Genomic DNA, 25423 nt, shown 5'->3' on the forward strand with positions numbered 1-25423 from the left:
TTGATGGCATGGCTGTGTTTTAGGACAGAAATGATATTTAGGAAAAGTGTTATTTCAGTGATATCTTCAAAAAAAAAATTATTCCATATTTTGGTACTCTGCATTGCTCAAAAAGGAAATGTGGCTGAAATTGCGCTATAGGGAAAAGTTTGAAAAAACCATTATTACATCTCACTATCTTACTGTTTTCTTTGAAAACACATGCATATTAACACAGAAAGACCAAATTTAGGCGGGTTTTCGACTCTAATCCCAGTTAAGCCTGAAACTATGCTCTTTGAGATCACCATCCAGCACAACATTTCCGATAGTAGAATTCTTGTTCCATCATGGAATTTTTCCTTTCTTGGTATGTTCTCCTTAATATGGTGTGCTTGCTTAAGCATTCCTGACAAATATTTTCTATCAGGGAAGTATATTTTGCAGTCAAGTGAGTGGAATATTGCATTAATTCTTTGGAGGAGATCTGAACCCTAACCCTAACCAGTGCAAACACAAACCTAGGGTTAGGGTTAGAACTCCAGCAAAACGTAGATACTTTTTGATGGCATGGCTGTGTTTTAGGACAGAAATGATATTTAGGAAAAGCGTTATTTCAGTGATATCTTCAAAAAAAAATTCTTCCATATTTTGGTACTCTGCATTGCTCAAAAAGGAAATGTTGCTGAAATTGCCCTAAAGGGAAAAGTTTGAAAAAATTATTATTAGATCCCACTATCTTACTGTTGTCTTTGAACACACATGCATATTAACACAGAAATACCAAATTTAGGCGGGTTTTCGACTCTAATCCCAGTTAAGCCTTAAACTATGCTCATTGAGATCAACATCCAGCACAACATTTCCGATAGTAGAATACTTGTTCCAGCATGGAATTTTTCCTTTCTTGGTACGTTCTCCTTAGTATGGTGTGCTTGCTTAACCATTCCTGACAAATATTTTCTATCAGTGAAGTATATTTTGCAGTCAAGTGACTGGAATATTGCATTAATTCTTTGGAGGAGATCTGAACCCTAACCCTAACCAGTGCAAACACAAAGCTAGGGTTAGGGTTAGAATTCCAGCAAAACGTAGATACTTTTTGATGGCATGGCTGTGTTTAAGGACAAAAATGATATTTAGGAAAAGCGTTATTTCAGTGATATCTTCAAAAAAAAATTCTTCCATATTTTGGTACTCTGCATTGCTCAAAAAGGAAATGTGGCTGAAATTGCCCTATAGGGAAAAGTTTGAAAAAACCATTATTACATCTCACTATCTTACTGTTGTCTTTGAACACACATGCATGTTAACATAGAAAGACCAAATTAGGCGGGTTTTCGACTCTAATCCCAGTTAAGCCTCAAACTATGCTCATTGAGATCACCATCCAGCACAACATTTCCGATAGTAGAATACTTGTTCCAGCATGGAATTTTTCCTTTCTTGGTACGTTCTCCTTAGTATGGTGTGCTTGCTTAACCATTCCTGACAAATATTTTCTATCAGTGAAGTATATTTTGCAGTCAAGTGACTGGAATATTGCATTAATTCTTTGGAGGAGATCTGAACCCTAACCCTAACCAGTGCAAACACAAACCTAGGGTTAGGGTTAGAACTCCAGCAAAACGTAGATACTTTTTGATGGCGTGGCTGTGTTTTAGGACAGAAATGATATTTAGGAAAAGCGTTATTTCAGTGATATCTTCAAAAAAAAATTCTTCCATATTTTGGTACTCTGCATTGCTCAAAAAGGAAATGTGGCTGAAATTGCCCTATAGGGAAAAGTTTGAAAAAACCATTATTACATCTCACTATCTTACTGTTGTGTTTGAAAACACATGCATATTAACACAGAAAGACAAAATTTAGGCGGGTTTTCGACTCTAATCCCAGTTAAGCCTGAAACTATGCTCTTTGAGATCACCATCCAGCACAACATTTCCGATAGTAGAATTCTTGTTCCATCATGGAATTTTTCCTTTCTTGGTATGTTCTCCTTAATATGGTGTGCTTGCTTAAGCATTCCTGACAAATATTTTCTATCAGGGAAGTATATTTTGCAGTCAAGTGAGTGGAATATTGCATTAATTCTTTGGAGGAGATCTGAACCCTAACCCTAACCAGTGCAAACACAAACCTAGGGTTAGGGTTAGAATTCCAGCAAAACGTAGATACTTTTTGATGGCATGGCTGTGTTTTAGGACAGAAATGATATTTAGGAAAAGCGTTATTTCAGTGATATCTTCAAAAAAAAATTCTTCCATATTTTGGTACTCTGCATTGCTCAAAAAGGAAATGTTGCTGAAATTGCCCTAAAGGGAAAAGTTTGAAAAAACTATTATTACATCTCACAATCTTACTGTTGTCTTTGAACACACATGCATGTTAACATAGAAAGACCAAATTTAGGCGGGTTTTCGTCTCTAATCCCAGTTAAGCCTTAAACTATGCTCATTGAGATCACCATCCAGCACAACATTTCCGATAGTAGAATACTTGTTCCAGCATGGAATTTTTCCTTTCTTGGTACGTTCTCCTTAATATCGTGTGCTTGCTTAATCATTCCTGACAAATATTTTCTATCAGTGAAGTATATTTTGCAGTCAAGTGAGTGGAATATTGCATTAATTCTTCTTAGGAGATCTCAACCCTAACCCTAACCAGTGCAAACACAAAGCTAGGGTTAGGGTTAGAATTCCAGCAAAACGTAGATACTTTTTGATGGCATGGCTGTGTTTTAGGACAAAAATGATATTTAGGAAAAGCGTTATTTCAGTGATATCTTCAAAAAAAAATTCTTCCATATTTTGGTACTCTGCATTGCTCAAAAAGGAAATGTTGCTGAAATTGCCCTATAGGGAAGAGTTTGAAAAAACTATTATTACATCTCAGTATCCTACCGTTGGCTTTGAACACACATGCATGTTAACATAGAAAGACCAAATTTAGGCGGGTTTTCGTCTCTAATCCCAGTTAAGCCTTAAACTATGCTCATTGAGATCACCATCCAGCCCAACATTTCCGATAGTAGAATACTTGTTCCAGCATGGAATTTTTCCTTTCTTGGTACGTTCTCCTTAGTATGGTGTGCTTGCTTAACCATTCCTGACAAATATTTTCTATCAGTGAAGTATATTTTGCAGTCAAGTGAGTGGAATATTGCATTAATTCTTTGGAGGAGATCTGAACCCTAACCCTAACCAGTGCAAACACAAACCTAGGGTTAGGGTTAGAATTCCAGCAAAACGTAGATACTTTTTGATGGCATGGCTGTGTTTTAGGACAGAAATGATATTTAGGAAAAGCGTTATTTCAGTGATATCTTCAAACAAAAATTCTTCCATATTTTGGTACTCTGCATTGCTCAAAAAGGAAATGTGGCTGAAATTGCCCTATAGGGAAAAGTTTGAAAAAAACATTATTACATCTCACTATCTTACTGTTGTCTTTGAACACACATGCATATTAACACAGAAAGACCAAATTTAGGCGGGTTTTCGTCTCTAATCCCAGTTAAGCCTTAAACTATGCTCATTGAGATCACCATCCAGCACAACATTTCCGATAATAGAATACTTGTTCCAGCATGGAATTTTTCCTTTCTTGGTACGTTCTCCTTAGTATGGTGTGCTTGCTTAACCATTCCTGACAAATATTTTCTATCAGTGAAGTATATTTTGCAGTCAAGTGACTGGAATATTGCATTAATTCTTTGGAGGAGATCTGAACCCTAACCCTAACCAGTGCAAACACAAACCTAGGGTTAGGGTTAGAACTCCAGCAAAACGTAGATACTTTTTGATGGCATGGCTGTGTTTTAGGACAGAAATGATATTTAGGAAAAGTGTTATTTCAGTGATATCTTCAAAAAAAAAATTATTCCATATTTTGGTACTCTGCATTGCTCAAAAAGGAAATGTGGCTGAAATTGCGCTATAGGGAAAAGTTTGAAAAAACCATTATTACATCTCACTATCTTACTGTTTTCTTTGAAAACACATGCATATTAACACAGAAAGACCAAATTTAGGCGGGTTTTCGACTCTAATCCCAGTTAAGCCTGAAACTATGCTCTTTGAGATCACCATCCAGCACAACATTTCCGATAGTAGAATTCTTGTTCCATCATGGAATTTTTCCTTTCTTGGTATGTTCTCCTTAATATGGTGTGCTTGCTTAAGCATTCCTGACAAATATTTTCTATCAGGGAAGTATATTTTGCAGTCAAGTGAGTGGAATATTGCATTAATTCTTTGGAGGAGATCTGAACCCTAACCCTAACCAGTGCAAACACAAACCTAGGGTTAGGGTTAGAACTCCAGCAAAACGTAGATACTTTTTGATGGCATGGCTGTGTTTTAGGACAGAAATGATATTTAGGAAAAGCGTTATTTCAGTGATATCTTCAAAAAAAAATTCTTCCATATTTTGGTACTCTGCATTGCTCAAAAAGGAAATGTTGCTGAAATTGCCCTAAAGGGAAAAGTTTGAAAAAATTATTATTAGATCCCACTATCTTACTGTTGTCTTTGAACACACATGCATATTAACACAGAAATACCAAATTTAGGCGGGTTTTCGACTCTAATCCCAGTTAAGCCTTAAACTATGCTCATTGAGATCAACATCCAGCACAACATTTCCGATAGTAGAATACTTGTTCCAGCATGGAATTTTTCCTTTCTTGGTACGTTCTCCTTAGTATGGTGTGCTTGCTTAACCATTCCTGACAAATATTTTCTATCAGTGAAGTATATTTTGCAGTCAAGTGACTTGAATATTGCATTAATTCTTTGGAGGAGATCTGAACCCTAACCCTAACCAGTGCAAACACAAAGCTAGGGTTAGGGTTAGAATTCCAGCAAAACGTAGATACTTTTTGATGGCATGGCTGTGTTTAAGGACAAAAATGATATTTAGGAAAAGCGTTATTTCAGTGATATCTTCAAAAAAAAATTCTTCCATATTTTGGTACTCTGCATTGCTCAAAAAGGAAATGTGGCTGAAATTGCCCTATAGGGAAAAGTTTGAAAAAACCATTATTACATCTCACTATCTTACTGTTGTCTTTGAACACACATGCAAGTTAACATAGAAAGACCAAATTTAGGCGGGTTTTCGACTCTAATCCCAGTTAAGCCTGAAACTATGCTCATTGAGATCACCATCCAGCACAACATTTCCGATAGTAGAATACTTGTTCCAGCATGGAATTTTTCCTTTCTTGGTACGTTTCCTTAGTATGGTGTGCTTGCTTAACCATTCCTGACAAATATTTTCTATCAGTGAAGTATATTTTGCAGTCAAGTGACTGGAATATTGCATTAATTCTTTGGAGGAGATCTGAACCCTAACCCTAACCAGTGCAAACACAAAGCTAGGGTTAGGGTTAGAATTCCAGCAAAACGTAGATACTTTTTGATGGCATGGCTGTGTTTAAGGACAAAAATGATATTTAGGAAAAGCGTTATTTCAGTGATATCTTCAAAAAAAAATTCTTCCATATTTTGGTACTCTGCATTGCTCAAAAAGGAAATGTTGCTGAAATTGCCCTAAAGGGAAAAGTTTGAAAAAACTATTATTACATCTCAGTATCCTACCGTTGGCTTTGAACACACATGCATGTTAACATAGAAAGACCAAATTTAGGCGGGTTTTCGTCTCTAATCCCAGTTAAGCCTTAAACTATGCTCATTGAGATCACCATCCAGCACAACATTTCCGATAGTAGAATACTTGTTCCAGCATGGAATTTTTCCTTTCTTGGTACGTTCTCCTTAATATCGTGTGCTTGCTTAATCATTCCTGACAAATATTTTCTATCAGTGAAGTATATTTTGCAGTCAAGTGAGTGGAATATTGCATTAATTCTTCTTAGGAGATCTCAACCCTAACCCTAACCAGTGCAAACACAAAGCTAGGGTTAGGGTTAGAATTCCAGCAAAACGTAGATACTTTTTGATGGCATGGCTGTGTTTTAGGACAAAAATGATATTTAGGAAAAGCGTTATTTCAGTGATATCTTCAAAAAAAAATTCTTCCATATTTTGGTACTCTGCATTGCTCAAAAAGGAAATGTTGCTGAAATTGCCCTAAAGGGAAAAGTTTGAAAAAACTATTATTACATCTCAGTATCCTACCGTTGGCTTTGAACACACATGCATGTTAACATAGAAAGACCAAATTTAGGCGGGTTTTCGTCTCTAATCCCAGTTAAGCCTTAAACTATGCTCATTGAGATCACCATCCAGCACAACATTTCCGATAGTAGAATACTTGTTCCAGCATGGAATTTTTCCTTTCTTGGTACGTTCTCCTTAATATCGTGTGCTTGCTTAATCATTCCTGACAAATATTTTCTATCAGTGAAGTATATTTTGCAGTCAAGTGAGTGGAATATTGCATTAATTCTTCTTAGGAGATCTCAACCCTAACCCTAACCAGTGCAAACACAAAGCTAGGGTTAGGGTTAGAATTCCAGCAAAACGTAGATACTTTTTGATGGCATGGCTGTGTTTTAGGACAAAAATGATATTTAGGAAAAGCGTTATTTCAGTGATATCTTCAAAAAAAAATTCTTCCATATTTTGGTACTCTGCATTGCTCAAAAAGGAAATGTTGCTGAAATTGCCCTATAGGGAAGAGTTTGAAAAAACTATTATTACATCTCAGTATCCTACCGTTGGCTTTGAACACACATGCATGTTAACATAGAAAGACCAAATTTAGGCGGGTTTTCGTCTCTAATCCCAGTTAAGCCTTAAACTATGCTCATTGAGATCACCATCCAGCCCAACATTTCCGATAGTAGAATACTTGTTCCAGCATGGAATTTTTCCTTTCTTGGTACGTTCTCCTTAGTATGGTGTGCTTGCTTAACCATTCCTGACAAATATTTTCTATCAGTGAAGTATATTTTGCAGTCAAGTGAGTGGAATATTGCATTAATTCTTTGGAGGAGATCTGAACCCTAACCCTAACCAGTGCAAACACAAACCTAGGGTTAGGGTTAGAATTCCAGCAAAACGTAGATACTTTTTGATGGCATGGCTGTGTTTTAGGACAGAAATGATATTTAGGAAAAGCGTTATTTCAGTGATATCTTCAAACAAAAATTCTTCCATATTTTGGTACTCTGCATTGCTCAAAAAGGAAATGTGGCTGAAATTGCCCTATAGGGAAAAGTTTGAAAAAACCATTATTACATCTCACTATCTTACTGTTGTCTTTGAACACACATGCATATTAACACAGAAAGACCAAATTTAGGCGGGTTTTCGTCTCTAATCCCAGTTAAGCCTTAAACTATGCTCATTGAGATCACCATCCAGCACAACATTTCCGATAATAGAATACTTGTTCCAGCATGGAATTTTTCCTTTCTTGGTACGTTCTCCTTAGTATGGTGTGCTTGCTTAACCATTCCTGACAAATATTTTCTATCAGTGAAGTATATTTTGCAGTCAAGTGACTGGAATATTGCATTAATTCTTTGGAGGAGATCTGAACCCTAACCCTAACCAGTGCAAACACAAACCTAGGGTTAGGGTTAGAACTCCAGCAAAACGTAGATACTTTTTGATGGCATGGCTGTGTTTTAGGACAGAAATGATATTTAGGAAAAGTGTTATTTCAGTGATATCTTCAAAAAAAAATTATTCCATATTTTGGTACTCTGCATTGCTCAAAAAGGAAATGTGGCTGAAATTGCGCTATAGGGAAAAGTTTGAAAAAACCATTATTACATCTCACTATCTTACTGTTGTCTTTGAAAACACATGCATATTAACACAGAAAGACCAAATTTAGGCGGGTTTTCGACTCTAATCCCAGTTAAGCCTGAAACTATGCTCTTTGAGATCACCATCCAGCACAACATTTCCGATAGTAGAATTCTTGTTCCATCATGGAATTTTTCCTTTCTTGGTATGTTCTCCTTAATATGGTGTGCTTGCTTAAGCATTCCTGACAAATATTTTCTATCAGGGAAGTATATTTTGCAGTCAAGTGAGTGGAATATTGCATTAATTCTTTGGAGGAGATCTGAACCCTAACCCTAACCAGTGCAAACACAAACCTAGGGTTAGGGTTAGAACTCCAGCAAAACGTAGATACTTTTTGATGGCATGGCTGTGTTTTAGGACAGAAATGATATTTAGGAAAAGCGTTATTTCAGTGATATCTTCAAAAAAAAATTCTTCCATATTTTGGTACTCTGCATTGCTCAAAAAGGAAATGTTGCTGAAATTGCCCTAAAGGGAAAAGTTTGAAAAAATTATTATTAGATCCCACTATCTTACTGTTGTCTTTGAACACACATGCATATTAACACAGAAATACCAAATTTAGGCGGGTTTTCGACTCTAATCCCAGTTAAGCCTTAAACTATGCTCATTGAGATCAACATCCAGCACAACATTTCCGATAGTAGAATACTTGTTCCAGCATGGAATTTTTCCTTTCTTGGTACGTTCTCCTTAGTATGGTGTGCTTGCTTAACCATTCCTGACAAATATTTTCTATCAGTGAAGTATATTTTGCAGTCAAGTGACTTGAATATTGCATTAATTCTTTGGAGGAGATCTGAACCCTAACCCTAACCAGTGCAAACACAAAGCTAGGGTTAGGGTTAGAATTCCAGCAAAACGTAGATACTTTTTGATGGCATGGCTGTGTTTAAGGACAAAAATGATATTTAGGAAAAGCGTTATTTCAGTGATATCTTCAAAAAAAAATTCTTCCATATTTTGGTACTCTGCATTGCTCAAAAAGGAAATGTGGCTGAAATTGCCCTATAGGGAAAAGTTTGAAAAAACCATTATTACATCTCACTATCTTACTGTTGTCTTTGAACACACATGCAAGTTAACATAGAAAGACCAAATTTAGGCGGGTTTTCGACTCTAATCCCAGTTAAGCCTGAAACTATGCTCATTGAGATCACCATCCAGCACAACATTTCCGATAGTAGAATACTTGTTCCAGCATGGAATTTTTCCTTTCTTGGTACGTTTCCTTAGTATGGTGTGCTTGCTTAACCATTCCTGACAAATATTTTCTATCAGTGAAGTATATTTTGCAGTCAAGTGACTGGAATATTGCATTAATTCTTTGGAGGAGATCTGAACCCTAACCCTAACCAGTGCAAACACAAAGCTAGGGTTAGGGTTAGAATTCCAGCAAAACGTAGATACTTTTTGATGGCATGGCTGTGTTTAAGGACAAAAATGATATTTAGGAAAAGCGTTATTTCAGTGATATCTTCAAAAAAAAATTCTTCCATATTTTGGTACTCTGCATTGCTCAAAAAGGAAATGTTGCTGAAATTGCCCTAAAGGGAAAAGTTTGAAAAAACTATTATTACATCTCAGTATCCTACCGTTGGCTTTGAACACACATGCATGTTAACATAGAAAGACCAAATTTAGGCGGGTTTTCGTCTCTAATCCCAGTTAAGCCTTAAACTATGCTCATTGAGATCACCATCCAGCACAACATTTCCGATAGTAGAATACTTGTTCCAGCATGGAATTTTTCCTTTCTTGGTACGTTCTCCTTAATATCGTGTGCTTGCTTAATCATTCCTGACAAATATTTTCTATCAGTGAAGTATATTTTGCAGTCAAGTGAGTGGAATATTGCATTAATTCTTCTTAGGAGATCTCAACCCTAACCCTAACCAGTGCAAACACAAACCTAGGGTTAGGGTTAGAATTCCAGCAAAACGTAGATACTTTTTGATGGCATGGCTGTGTTTTAGGACAGAAATGATATTTAGGAAAAGCGTTATTTCAGTGATATCTTCAAACAAAAATTCTTCCATATTTTGGTACTCTGCATTGCTCAAAAAGGAAATGTGGCTGAAATTGCCCTATAGGGAAAAGTTTGAAAAAACCATTATTACATCTCACTATCTTACTGTTGTCTTTGAAAACACATGCATATTAACACAGAAAGACCAAATTTAGGCGGGTTTTCGACTCTAATCCCAGTTAAGCCTGAAACTATGCTCTTTGAGATCACCATCCAGCACAACATTTCCGATAGTAGAATTCTTGTTCCATCATGGAATTTTTCCTTTCTTGGTATGTTCTCCTTAATATGGTGTGCTTGCTTAAGCATTCCTGACAAATATTTTCTATCAGGGAAGTATATTTTGCAGTCAAGTGAGTGGAATATTGCATTAATTCTTTGGAGGAGATCTGAACCCTAACCCTAACCAGTGCAAACACAAACCTAGGGTTAGGGTTAGAACTCCAGCAAAACGTAGATACTTTTTGATGGCATGGCTGTGTTTTAGGACAGAAATGATATTTAGGAAAAGCGTTATTTCAGTGATATCTTCAAAAAAAAATTCTTCCATATTTTGGTACTCTGCATTGCTCAAAAAGGAAATGTTGCTGAAATTGCCCTAAAGGGAAAAGTTTGAAAAAATTATTATTAGATCCCACTATCTTACTGTTGTCTTTGAACACACATGCATATTAACACAGAAATACCAAATTTAGGCGGGTTTTCGACTCTAATCCCAGTTAAGCCTTAAACTATGCTCATTGAGATCAACATCCAGCACAACATTTCCGATAGTAGAATACTTGTTCCAGCATGGAATTTTTCCTTTCTTGGTACGTTCTCCTTAGTATGGTGTGCTTGCTTAACCATTCCTGACAAATATTTTCTATCAGTGAAGTATATTTTGCAGTCAAGTGACTTGAATATTGCATTAATTCTTTGGAGGAGATCTGAACCCTAACCCTAACCAGTGCAAACACAAAGCTAGGGTTAGGGTTAGAATTCCAGCAAAACGTAGATACTTTTTGATGGCATGGCTGTGTTTAAGGACAAAAATGATATTTAGGAAAAGCGTTATTTCAGTGATATCTTCAAAAAAAAATTCTTCCATATTTTGGTACTCTGCATTGCTCAAAAAGGAAATGTGGCTGAAATTGCCCTATAGGGAAAAGTTTGAAAAAACCATTATTACATCTCACTATCTTACTGTTGTCTTTGAACACACATGCAAGTTAACATAGAAAGACCAAATTTAGGCGGGTTTTCGACTCTAATCCCAGTTAAGCCTGAAACTATGCTCATTGAGATCACCATCCAGCACAACATTTCCGATAGTAGAATACTTGTTCCAGCATGGAATTTTTCCTTTCTTGGTACGTTTCCTTAGTATGGTATGCTTGCTTAACCATTCCTGACAAATATTTTCTATCAGTGAAGTATATTTTGCAGTCAAGTGACTGGAATATTGCATTAATTCTTTGGAGGAGATCTGAACCCTAACCCTAACCAGTGCAAACACAAAGCTAGGGTTAGGGTTAGAATTCCAGCAAAACGTAGATACTTTTTGATGGCATGGCTGTGTTTAAGGACAAAAATGATATTTAGGAAAAGCGTTATTTCAGTGATATCTTCAAAAAAAAATTCTTCCATATTTTGGTACTCTGCATTGCTCAAAAAGGAAATGTTGCTGAAATTGCCCTAAAGGGAAAAGTTTGAAAAAACTATTATTACATCTCAGTATCCTACCGTTGGCTTTGAACACACATGCATGTTAACATAGAAAGACCAAATTTAGGCGGGTTTTCGTCTCTAATCCCAGTTAAGCCTTAAACTATGCTCATTGAGATCACCATCCAGCACAACATTTCCGATAGTAGAATACTTGTTCCAGCATGGAATTTTTCCTTTCTTGGTACGTTCTCCTTAATATGGTGTGCTTGCTTAATCATTCCTGACAAATATTTTCTATCAGTGAAGTATATTTTGCAGTCAAGTGAGTGGAATATTGCATTAATTCTTCTTAGGAGATCTCAACCCTAACCCTAACCAGTGCAAACACAAAGCTAGGGTTAGGGTTAGAATTCCAGCAAAACGTAGATACTTTTTGATGGCATGGCTGTGTTTTAGGACTGAAATGATATTTAGGAAAAGCGTTATTTCAGTGATATCTTCAAAAAAAAATTCTTCCATATTTTGGTACTCTGCATTGCTCAAAAAGGAAATGTTGCTGAAATTGCCCTATAGGGAAAAGTTTGAAAAAACTATTATTACATCTCAGTATCCTACCGTTGGCTTTGAACACACATGCATGTTAACATAGAAAGACCAAATTTAGGCGGGTTTTCGTCTCTAATCCCAGTTAAGCCTTAAACTATGCTCATTGAGATCACCATCCAGCACAACATTTCCGATAGTAGAATACTTGTTCCAGCATGGAATTTTTCCTTTCTTGGTACGTTCTCCTTAGTATGGTGTGCTTGCTTAACCATTCCTGACAAATATTTTCTATCAGTGAAGTATATTTTGCAGTCAAGTGACTTGAATATTGCATTAATTCTTTGGAGGAGATCTGAACCCTAACCCTAACCAGTGCAAACACAAAGCTAGGGTTAGGGTTAGAATTCCAGCAAAACGTAGATACTTTTTGATGGCATGGCTGTGTTTAAGGACAAAAATGATATTTAGGAAAAGCGTTATTTCAGTGATATCTTCAAAAAAAAATTCTTCCATATTTTGGTACTCTGCATTGCTCAAAAAGGAAATGTTGCTGAAATTGCCCTAAAGGGAAAAGTTTGAAAAAACTATTATTACATCTCAGTATCCTACCGTTGGCTTTGAACACACATGCATGTTAACATAGAAAGACCAAATTTAGGCGGGTTTTCGTCTCTAATCCCAGTTAAGCCTTAAACTATGCTCATTGAGATCACCATCCAGCACAACATTTCCGATAGTAGAATACTTGTTCCAGCATGGAATTTTTCCTTTCTTGGTACGTTCTCCTTAATATCGTGTGCTTGCTTAATCATTCCTGACAAATATTTTCTATCAGTGAAGTATATTTTGCAGTCAAGTGAGTGGAATATTGCATTAATTCTTCTTAGGAGATCTCAACCCTAACCCTAACCAGTGCAAACACAAAGCTAGGGTTAGGGTTAGAATTCCAGCAAAACGTAGATACTTTTTGATGGCATGGCTGTGTTTTAGGACAAAAATGATATTTAGGAAAAGCGTTATTTCAGTGATATCTTCAAAAAAAAATTCTTCCATATTTTGGTACTCTGCATTGCTCAAAAAGGAAATGTTGCTGAAATTGCCCTATAGGGAAGAGTTTGAAAAAACTATTATTACATCTCAGTATCCTACCGTTGGCTTTGAACACACATGCATGTTAACATAGAAAGACCAAATTTAGGCGGGTTTTCGTCTCTAATCCCAGTTAAGCCTTAAACTATGCTCATTGAGATCACCATCCAGCCCAACATTTCCGATAGTAGAATACTTGTTCCAGCATGGAATTTTTCCTTTCTTGGTACGTTCTCCTTAGTATGGTGTGCTTGCTTAACCATTCCTGACAAATATTTTCTATCAGTGAAGTATATTTTGCAGTCAAGTGAGTGGAATATTGCATTAATTCTTTGGAGGAGATCTGAACCCTAACCCTAACCAGTGCAAACACAAACCTAGGGTTAGGGTTAGAATTCCAGCAAAACGTAGATACTTTTTGATGGCATGGCTGTGTTTTAGGACAGAAATGATATTTAGGAAAAGCGTTATTTCAGTGATATCTTCAAACAAAAATTCTTCCATATTTTGGTACTCTGCATTGCTCAAAAAGGAAATGTGGCTGAAATTGCCCTATAGGGAAAAGTTTGAAAAAACCATTATTACATCTCACTATCTTACTGTTGTCTTTGAACACACATGCATATTAACACAGAAAGACCAAATTTAGGCGGGTTTTCGTCTCTAATCCCAGTTAAGCCTTAAACTATGCTCATTGAGATCACCATCCAGCACAACATTTCCGATAATAGAATACTTGTTCCAGCATGGAATTTTTCCTTTCTTGGTACGTTCTCCTTAGTATGGTGTGCTTGCTTAACCATTCCTGACAAATATTTTCTATCAGTGAAGTATATTTTGCAGTCAAGTGACTGGAATATTGCATTAATTCTTTGGAGGAGATCTGAACCCTAACCCTAACCAGTGCAAACACAAACCTAGGGTTAGGGTTAGAACTCCAGCAAAACGTAGATACTTTTTGATGGCATGGCTGTGTTTTAGGACAGAAATGATATTTAGGAAAAGTGTTATTTCAGTGATATCTTCAAAAAAAAATTATTCCATATTTTGGTACTCTGCATTGCTCAAAAAGGAAATGTGGCTGAAATTGCGCTATAGGGAAAAGTTTGAAAAAACCATTATTACATCTCACTATCTTACTGTTGTCTTTGAAAACACATGCATATTAACACAGAAAGACCAAATTTAGGCGGGTTTTCGACTCTAATCCCAGTTAAGCCTGAAACTATGCTCTTTGAGATCACCATCCAGCACAACATTTCCGATAGTAGAATTCTTGTTCCATCATGGAATTTTTCCTTTCTTGGTATGTTCTCCTTAATATGGTGTGCTTGCTTAAGCATTCCTGACAAATATTTTCTATCAGGGAAGTATATTTTGCAGTCAAGTGAGTGGAATATTGCATTAATTCTTTGGAGGAGATCTGAACCCTAACCCTAACCAGTGCAAACACAAACCTAGGGTTAGGGTTAGAACTCCAGCAAAACGTAGATACTTTTTGATGGCATGGCTGTGTTTTAGGACAGAAATGATATTTAGGAAAAGCGTTATTTCAGTGATATCTTCAAAAAAAAATTCTTCCATATTTTGGTACTCTGCATTGCTCAAAAAGGAAATGTTGCTGAAATTGCCCTAAAGGGAAAAGTTTGAAAAAATTATTATTAGATCCCACTATCTTACTGTTGTCTTTGAACACACATGCATATTAACACAGAAATACCAAATTTAGGCGGGTTTTCGACTCTAATCCCAGTTAAGCCTTAAACTATGCTCATTGAGATCAACATCCAGCACAACATTTCCGATAGTAGAATACTTGTTCCAGCATGGAATTTTTCCTTTCTTGGTACGTTCTCCTTAGTATGGTGTGCTTGCTTAACCATTCCTGACAAATATTTTCTATCAGTGAAGTATATTTTGCAGTCAAGTGACTTGAATATTGCATTAATTCTTTGGAGGAGATCTGAACCCTAACCCTAACCAGTGCAAACACAAAGCTAGGGTTAGGGTTAGAATTCCAGCAAAACGTAGATACTTTTTGATGGCATGGCTGTGTTTAAGGACAAAAATGATATTTAGGAAAAGCGTTATTTCAGTGATATCTTCAAAAAAAAATTCTTCCATATTTTGGTACTCTGCATTGCTCAAAAAGGAAATGTGGCTGAAATTGCCCTATAGGGAAAAGTTTGAAAAAACCATTATTACATCTCACTATCTTACTGTTGTCTTTGAACACACATGCAAGTTAACATAGAAAGACCAAATTTAGGCGGGTTTTCGACTCTAATCCCAGTTAAGCCTGAAACTATGCTCATTGAGATCACCATCCAGCACAACATTTCCGATAGTAGAATACTTGTTCCAGCATGGAATTTTTCCTTTCTTGGTACGTTTCCTTAGTATGGTGTGCTTGCTTAACCATTCCTGACAAATATTTTCTATCAGTGAAGTATATTTTGCAGTCAAGTGACTGGAATATTGCATTAATTCTTTGGAGGAGATCTGAACCCTAACCCTAACCAGTGCAAACACAAAGCTAGGGTTAGGGTTAGAATTCCAGCAAAACGTAGATACTTTTTGATGGCATGGCTGTGTTTAAGGACAAAAATGATATTTAGGAAAAGCGTTATTTCAGTGATATCTTCAAAAAAAAATTCTTCCATATTTTGGTACTCTGCATTGCTCAAAAAGGAAATGTTGCTGAAATTGCCCTAAAGGGAAAAGTTTGAAAAAACTATTATTACATCTCAGTATCCTACCGTTGGCTTTGAACACACATGCATGTTAACATAGAAAGACCAAATTTAGGCGGGTTTTCGTCTCTAATCCCAGTTAAGCCTTAAACTATGCTCATTGAGATCACCATCCAGCACAACATTTCCGATAGTAGAATACTTGTTCCAGCATGGAATTTTTCCTTTCTTGGTACGTTCTCCTTAGTATGGTGTGCTTGCTTAACCATTCCTGACAAATATTTTCTATCAGTGAAGTATATTTTGCAGTCAAGTGACTTGAATATTGCATTAATTCTTTGGAGGAGATCTGAACCCTAACCCTAACCAGTGCAAACACAAAGCTAGGGTTAGGGTTAGAATTCCAGCAAAACGTAGATACTTTTTGATGGCATGGCTGTGTTTAAGGACAAAAATGATATTTAGGAAAAGCGTTATTTCAGTGATATCTTCAAAAAAAAATTCTTCCATATTTTGGTACTCTGCATTGCTCAAAAAGGAAATGTTGCTGAAATTGCCCTAAAGGGAAAAGTTTGAAAAAACTATTATTACATCTCAGTATCCTACCGTTGGCTTTGAACACACATGCATGTTAACATAGAAAGACCAAATTTAGGCGGGTTTTCGTCTCTAATCCCAGTTAAGCCTTAAACTATGCTCATTGAGATCACCATCCAGCACAACATTTCCGATAGTAGAATACTTGTTCCAGCATGGAATTTTTCCTTTCTTGGTACGTTCTCCTTAATATCGTGTGCTTGCTTAATCATTCCTGACAAATATTTTCTATCAGTGAAGTATATTTTGCAGTCAAGTGAGTGGAATATTGCATTAATTCTTCTTAGGAGATCTCAACCCTAACCCTAACCAGTGCAAACACAAAGCTAGGGTTAGGGTTAGAATTCCAGCAAAACGTAGATACTTTTTGATGGCATGGCTGTGTTTTAGGACAAAAATGATATTTAGGAAAAGCGTTATTTCAGTGATATCTTCAAAAAAAAATTCTTCCATATTTTGGTACTCTGCATTGCTCAAAAAGGAAATGTTGCTGAAATTGCCCTATAGGGAAGAGTTTGAAAAAACTATTATTACATCTCAGTATCCTACCGTTGGCTTTGAACACACATGCATGTTAACATAGAAAGACCAAATTTAGGCGGGTTTTCGTCTCTAATCCCAGTTAAGCCTTAAACTATGCTCATTGAGATCACCATCCAGCCCAACATTTCCGATAGTAGAATACTTGTTCCAGCATGGAATTTTTCCTTTCTTGGTACGTTCTCCTTAGTATGGTGTGCTTGCTTAACCATTCCTGACAAATATTTTCTATCAGTGAAGTATATTTTGCAGTCAAGTGAGTGGAATATTGCATTAATTCTTTGGAGGAGATCTGAACCCTAACCCTAACCAGTGCAAACACAAACCTAGGGTTAGGGTTAGAATTCCAGCAAAACGTAGATACTTTTTGATGGCATGGCTGTGTTTTAGGACAGAAATGATATTTAGGAAAAGCGTTATTTCAGTGATATCTTCAAACAAAAATTCTTCCATATTTTGGTACTCTGCATTGCTCAAAAAGGAAATGTGGCTGAAATTGCCCTATAGGGAAAAGTTTGAAAAAACCATTATTACATCTCACTATCTTACTGTTGTCTTTGAACACACATGCATATTAACACAGAAAGACCAAATTTAGGCGGGTTTTCGTCTCTAATCCCAGTTAAGCCTTAAACTATGCTCATTGAGATCACCATCCAGCACAACATTTCCGATAATAGAATACTTGTTCCAGCATGGAATTTTTCCTTTCTTGGTACGTTCTCCTTAGTATGGTGTGCTTGCTTAACCATTCCTGACAAATATTTTCTATCAGTGAAGTATATTTTGCAGTCAAGTGACTGGAATATTGCATTAATTCTTTGGAGGAGATCTGAACCCTAACCCTAACCAGTGCAATCACAAACCTAGGGTTAGGGTTAGAACTCCAGCAAAACGTAGATACTTTTTGATGGCATGGCTGTGTTTTAGGACAGAAATGATATTTAGGAAAAGTGTTATTTCAGTGATATCTTCAAAAAAAAATTATTCCATATTTTGGTACTCTGCATTGCTCAAAAAGGAAATGTGGCTGAAATTGCGCTATAGGGAAAAGTTTGAAAAAACCATTATTACATCTCACTATCTTACTGTTGTCTTTGAAAACACATGCATATTAACACAGAAAGACCAAATTTAGGCGGGTTTTCGACTCTAATCCCAGTTAAGCCTGAAACTATGCTCTTTGAGATCACCATCCAGCACAACATTTCCGATAGTAGAATTCTTGTTCCATCATGGAATTTTTCCTTTCTTGGTATGTTCTCCTTAATATGGTGTGCTTGCTTAAGCATTCCTGACAAATATTTTCTATCAGGGAAGTATATTTTGCAGTCAAGTGAGTGGAATATTGCATTAATTCTTTGGAGGAGATCTGAACCCTAACCCTAACCAGTGCAAACACAAACCTAGGGTTAGGGTTAGAACTCCAGCAAAACGTAGATACTTTTTGATGGCATGGCTGTGTTTTAGGACAGAAATGATATTTAGGAAAAGCGTTATTTCAGTGATATCTTCAAAAAAAAATTCTTCCATATTTTGGTACTCTGCATTGCTCAAAAAGGAAATGTTGCTGAAATTGCCCTAAAGGGAAAAGTTTGAAAAAATTATTATTAGATCCCACTATCTTACTGTTGTCTTTGAACACACATGCATATTAACACAGAAATACCAAATTTAGGCGGGTTTTCGACTCTAATCCCAGTTAAGCCTTAAACTATGCTCATTGAGATCAACATCCAGCACAACATTTCCGATAGTAGAATACTTGTTCCAGCATGGAATTTTTCCTTTCTTGGTACGTTCTCCTTAGTATGGTGTGCTTGCTTAACCATTCCTGACAAATATTTTCTATCAGTGAAGTATATTTTGCAGTCAAGTGACTTGAATATTGCATTAATTCTTTGGAGGAGATCTGAACCCTAACCCTAACCAGTGCAAACACAAAGCTAGGGTTAGGGTTAGAATTCCAGCAAAACGTAGATACTTTTTGATGGCATGGCTGTGTTTAAGGACAAAAATGATATTTAGGAAAAGCGTTATTTCAGTGATATCTTCAAAAAAAAATTCTTCCATATTTTGGTACTCTGCATTGCTCAAAAAGGAAATGTGGCTGAAATTGCCCTATAGGGAAAAGTTTGAAAAAACCATTATTACATCTCACTATCTTACTGTTGTCTTTGAACACACATGCAAGTTAACATAGAAAGACCAAATTTAGGCGGGTTTTCGACTCTAATCCCAGTTAAGCCTGAAACTATGCTCATTGAGATCACCATCCAGCACAACATTTCCGATAGTAGAATACTTGTTCCAGCATGGAATTTTTCCTTTCTTGGTACGTTTCCTTAGTATGGTGTGCTTGCTTAACCATTCCTGACAAATATTTTCTATCAGTGAAGTATATTTTGCAGTCAAGTGACTGGAATATTGCATTAATTCTTTGGAGGAGATCTGAACCCTAACCCTAACCAGTGCAAACACAAAGCTAGGGTTAGGGTTAGAATTCCAGCAAAACGTAGATACTTTTTGATGGCATGGCTGTGTTTAAGGACAAAAATGATATTTAGGAAAAGCGTTATTTCAGTGATATCTTCAAAAAAAAATTCTTCCATATTTTGGTACTCTGCATTGCTCAAAAAGGAAATGTTGCTGAAATTGCCCTAAAGGGAAAAGTTTGAAAAAACTATTATTACATCTCAGTATCCTACCGTTGGCTTTGAACACACATGCATGTTAACATAGAAAGACCAAATTTAGGCGGGTTTTCGTCTCTAATCCCAGTTAAGCCTTAAACTATGCTCATTGAGATCACCATCCAGCACAACATTTCCGATAGTAGAATACTTGTTCCAGCATGGAATTTTTCCTTTCTTGGTACGTTCTCCTTAATATCGTGTGCTTGCTTAATCATTCCTGACAAATATTTTCTATCAGTGAAGTATATTTTGCAGTCAAGTGAGTGGAATATTGCATTAATTCTTCTTAGGAGATCTCAACCCTAACCCTAACCAGTGCAAACACAAACCTAGGGTTAGGGTTAGAATTCCAGCAAAACGTAGATACTTTTTGATGGCATGGCTGTGTTTTAGGACAGAAATGATATTTAGGAAAAGCGTTATTTCAGTGATATCTTCAAACAAAAATTCTTCCATATTTTGGTACTCTGCATTGCTCAAAAAGGAAATGTGGCTGAAATTGCCCTATAGGGAAAAGTTTGAAAAAACCATTATTACATCTCACTATCTTACTGTTGTCTTTGAAAACACATGCATATTAACACAGAAAGACCAAATTTAGGCGGGTTTTCGACTCTAATCCCAGTTAAGCCTGAAACTATGCTCTTTGAGATCACCATCCAGCACAACATTTCCGATAGTAGAATTCTTGTTCCATCATGGAATTTTTCCTTTCTTGGTATGTTCTCCTTAATATGGTGTGCTTGCTTAAGCATTCCTGACAAATATTTTCTATCAGGGAAGTATATTTTGCAGTCAAGTGAGTGGAATATTGCATTAATTCTTTGGAGGAGATCTGAACCCTAACCCTAACCAGTGCAAACACAAACCTAGGGTTAGGGTTAGAACTCCAGCAAAACGTAGATACTTTTTGATGGCATGGCTGTGTTTTAGGACAGAAATGATATTTAGGAAAAGCGTTATTTCAGTGATATCTTCAAAAAAAAATTCTTCCATATTTTGGTACTCTGCATTGCTCAAAAAGGAAATGTTGCTGAAATTGCCCTAAAGGGAAAAGTTTGAAAAAATTATTATTAGATCCCACTATCTTACTGTTGTCTTTGAACACACATGCATATTAACACAGAAATACCAAATTTAGGCGGGTTTTCGACTCTAATCCCAGTTAAGCCTTAAACTATGCTCATTGAGATCAACATCCAGCACAACATTTCCGATAGTAGAATACTTGTTCCAGCATGGAATTTTTCCTTTCTTGGTACGTTCTCCTTAGTATGGTGTGCTTGCTTAACCATTCCTGACAAATATTTTCTATCAGTGAAGTATATTTTGCAGTCAAGTGACTTGAATATTGCATTAATTCTTTGGAGGAGATCTGAACCCTAACCCTAACCAGTGCAAACACAAAGCTAGGGTTAGGGTTAGAATTCCAGCAAAACGTAGATACTTTTTGATGGCATGGCTGTGTTTAAGGACAAAAATGATATTTAGGAAAAGCGTTATTTCAGTGATATCTTCAAAAAAAAATTCTTCCATATTTTGGTACTCTGCATTGCTCAAAAAGGAAATGTGGCTGAAATTGCCCTATAGGGAAAAGTTTGAAAAAACCATTATTACATCTCACTATCTTACTGTTGTCTTTGAACACACATGCAAGTTAACATAGAAAGACCAAATTTAGGCGGGTTTTCGACTCTAATCCCAGTTAAGCCTGAAACTATGCTCATTGAGATCACCATCCAGCACAACATTTCCGATAGTAGAATACTTGTTCCAGCATGGAATTTTTCCTTTCTTGGTACGTTTCCTTAGTATGGTATGCTTGCTTAACCATTCCTGACAAATATTTTCTATCAGTGAAGTATATTTTGCAGTCAAGTGACTGGAATATTGCATTAATTCTTTGGAGGAGATCTGAACCCTAACCCTAACCAGTGCAAACACAAAGCTAGGGTTAGGGTTAGAATTCCAGCAAAACGTAGATACTTTTTGATGGCATGGCTGTGTTTAAGGACAAAAATGATATTTAGGAAAAGCGTTATTTCAGTGATATCTTCAAAAAAAAATTCTTCCATATTTTGGTACTCTGCATTGCTCAAAAAGGAAATGTTGCTGAAATTGCCCTAAAGGGAAAAGTTTGAAAAAACTATTATTACATCTCAGTATCCTACCGTTGGCTTTGAACACACATGCATGTTAACATAGAAAGACCAAATTTAGGCGGGTTTTCGTCTCTAATCCCAGTTAAGCCTTAAACTATGCTCATTGAGATCACCATCCAGCACAACATTTCCGATAGTAGAATACTTGTTCCAGCATGGAATTTTTCCTTTCTTGGTACGTTCTCCTTAATATGGTGTGCTTGCTTAATCATTCCTGACAAATATTTTCTATCAGTGAAGTATATTTTGCAGTCAAGTGAGTGGAATATTGCATTAATTCTTCTTAGGAGATCTCAACCCTAACCCTAACCAGTGCAAACACAAAGCTAGGGTTAGGGTTAGAATTCCAGCAAAACGTAGATACTTTTTGATGGCATGGCTGTGTTTTAGGACTGAAATGATATTTAGGAAAAGCGTTATTTCAGTGATATCTTCAAAAAAAAATTCTTCCATATTTTGGTACTCTGCATTGCTCAAAAAGGAAATGTTGCTGAAATTGCCCTATAGGGAAAAGTTTGAAAAAACTATTATTACATCTCAGTATCCTACCGTTGGCTTTGAACACACATGCATGTTAACATAGAAAGACCAAATTTAGGCGGGTTTTCGTCTCTAATCCCAGTTAAGCCTTAAACTATGCTCATTGAGATCACCATCCAGCACAACATTTCCGATAGTAGAATACTTGTTCCAGCATGGAATTTTTCCTTTCTTGGTACGTTCTCCTTAGTATGGTGTGCTTGCTTAACCATTCCTGACAAATATTTTCTATCAGTGAAGTATATTTTGCAGTCAAGTGACTTGAATATTGCATTAATTCTTTGGAGGAGATCTGAACCCTAACCCTAACCAGTGCAAACACAAAGCTAGGGTTAGGGTTAGAATTCCAGCAAAACGTAGATACTTTTTGATGGCATGGCTGTGTTTAAGGACAAAAATGATATTTAGGAAAAGCGTTATTTCAGTGATATCTTCAAAAAAAAATTCTTCCATATTTTGGTACTCTGCATTGCTCAAAAAGGAAATGTGGCTGAAATTGCCCTATAGGGAAAAGTTTGAAAAAACCATTATTACATCTCACTATCTTACTGTTGTCTTTGAACACACATGCAAGTTAACATAGAAAGACCAAATTTAGGCGGGTTTTCGACTCTAATCCCAGTTAAGCCTGAAACTATGCTCATTGAGATCACCATCCAGCACAACATTTCCGATAGTAGAATACTTGTTCCAGCATGGAATTTTTCCTTTCTTGGTACGTTTCCTTAGTATGGTATGCTTGCTTAACCATTCCTGACAAATATTTTCTATCAGTGAAGTATATTTTGCAGTCAAGTGACTGGAATATTGCATTAATTCTTTGGAGGAGATCTGAACCCTAACCCTAACCAGTGCAAACACAAAGCTAGGGTTAGGGTTAGAATTCCAGCAAAACGTAGATACTTTTTGATGGCATGGCTGTGTTTAAGGACAAAAATGATATTTAGGAAAAGCGTTATTTCAGTGATATCTTCAAAAAAAAATTCTTCCATATTTTGGTACTCTGCATTGCTCAAAAAGGAAATGTTGCTGAAATTGCCCTAAAGGGAAAAGTTTGAAAAAACTATTATTACATCTCAGTATCCTACCGTTGGCTTTGAACACACATGCATGTTAACATAGAAAGACCAAATTTAGGCGGGTTTTCGTCTCTAATCCCAGTTAAGCCTTAAACTATGCTCATTGAGATCACCATCCAGCACAACATTTCCGATAGTAGAATACTTGTTCCAGCATGGAATTTTTCCTTTCTTGGTACGTTCTCCTTAATATGGTGTGCTTGCTTAATCATTCCTGACAAATATTTTCTATCAGTGAAGTATATTTTGCAGTCAAGTGAGTGGAATATTGCATTAATTCTTCTTAGGAGATCTCAACCCTAACCCTAACCAGTGCAAACACAAAGCTAGGGTTAGGGTTAGAATTCCAGCAAAACGTAGATACTTTTTGATGGCATGGCTGTGTTTTAGGACTGAAATGATATTTAGGAAAAGCGTTATTTCAGTGATATCTTCAAAAAAAAATTCTTCCATATTTTGGTACTCTGCATTGCTCAAAAAGGAAATGTTGCTGAAATTGCCCTATAGGGAAAAGTTTGAAAAAACTATTATTACATCTCAGTATCCTACCGTTGGCTTTGAACACACATGCATGTTAACATAGAAAGACCAAATTTAGGCGGGTTTTCGTCTCTAATCCCAGTTAAGCCTTAAACTATGCTCATTGAGATCACCATCCAGCACAACATTTCCGATAGTAGAATTCTTGTTCCATCATGGAATCTTTCCTTTCTTGGTATGTTTTCCTTAGTATGGTGTGCTTGCTTAAGCATTCCTGACAAATATTTTCTATCAGGGAAGTATATTTTGCAGTCAAGTGACTGGAATATTGCATTAATTCTTTGGAGGAGATCTGAACCCTAACCCTAACCAGTGCAAACACAAAGCTAGGGTTAGGGTTAGAATTCCAGCAAAACATAGATACTTTTTGATGGCATGGCTGTGTTTAAGGACAAAAATGATATTTAGGAAAAGCGTTATTTCAGTGATATCTTCAAAAAAAATTCTTCCATATTTTGGTACTCTGCATTGCTCAAAAAGGAAATGTGGCTGAAATTGCCCTATAGGGAAAAGTTTGAAAAAACCATTATTACATCTCACTATCTTACTGTTGTCTTTGAACACACATGCATGTTAACATAGAAAGACCAAATTTAGGCGGGTTGTCGTCTCTAATCCCAGTTAAGCCTTAAACTATGCTCATTGAGATCACCATCCAGCACAACATTTCCGATAATAGAATACTTGTTCCAGCATGGAATTTTTCCTTTCTTGGTACGTTCTCCTTAGTATGGTGTGCTTGCTTAACCATTCCTGACAAATATTTTCTATCAGTGAAGTATATTTTGCAGTCAAGTGACTGGAATATTGCATTAATTCTTTGGAGGAGATCTGAACCCTAACCCTAACCAGTGCAAACACAAACCTAGGGTTAGGGTTAGAACTCCAGCAAAACGTAGATACTTTTTGATGGCATGGCTGTGTTTTAGGACAGAAATGATATTTATGAAAAGCGTTATTTCAGTGATATCTTCAAAAAAAAAATTCTTCCATATTTTGGTACTCTGCATTGCTCAAAAAGGAAATGTGGCTGAAATTGCGCTATAGGGAAAAGTTTGAAAAAACCATTATTACATCTCACTATCTTACTGTTGTCTTTGAACACACATGCATGTTAACATAGAAAGACCAAATTTAGGCGGGTTTTCGACTCTAATCCCAGTTAAGCCTGAAACTATGCTCTTTGAGATCACCATCCAGCACAACATTTCCGACAGTAGAATTCTTGTTCCAGCATGGAATTTTTCCTTTCTTGGTACGTTCTCCTTAGTGTGGTGTGCTTGCTTAACCATTCCTGACAAATATTTTCTATCAGTGAAGTATATTTTGCAGTCAAGTGACTGGAATATTGCATTAATTCTTTGGTGGAGATCTGAACCCTAACCCTAACCAGTGCAAACACAAAGCTAGGGTTAGGGTTAGAATTCCAGCAAAACGTAGATACTTTTTGATGGCATGGCTGTGTTTAAGGACAAAAATGATATTTAGGAAAAGCG

This window comes from Lepisosteus oculatus, chromosome 11, assembly GCF_040954835.1.
Source record: "Lepisosteus oculatus isolate fLepOcu1 chromosome 11, fLepOcu1.hap2, whole genome shotgun sequence".
NCBI classification, from domain to species: Eukaryota; Metazoa; Chordata; class Actinopteri; order Semionotiformes; family Lepisosteidae; genus Lepisosteus; species Lepisosteus oculatus.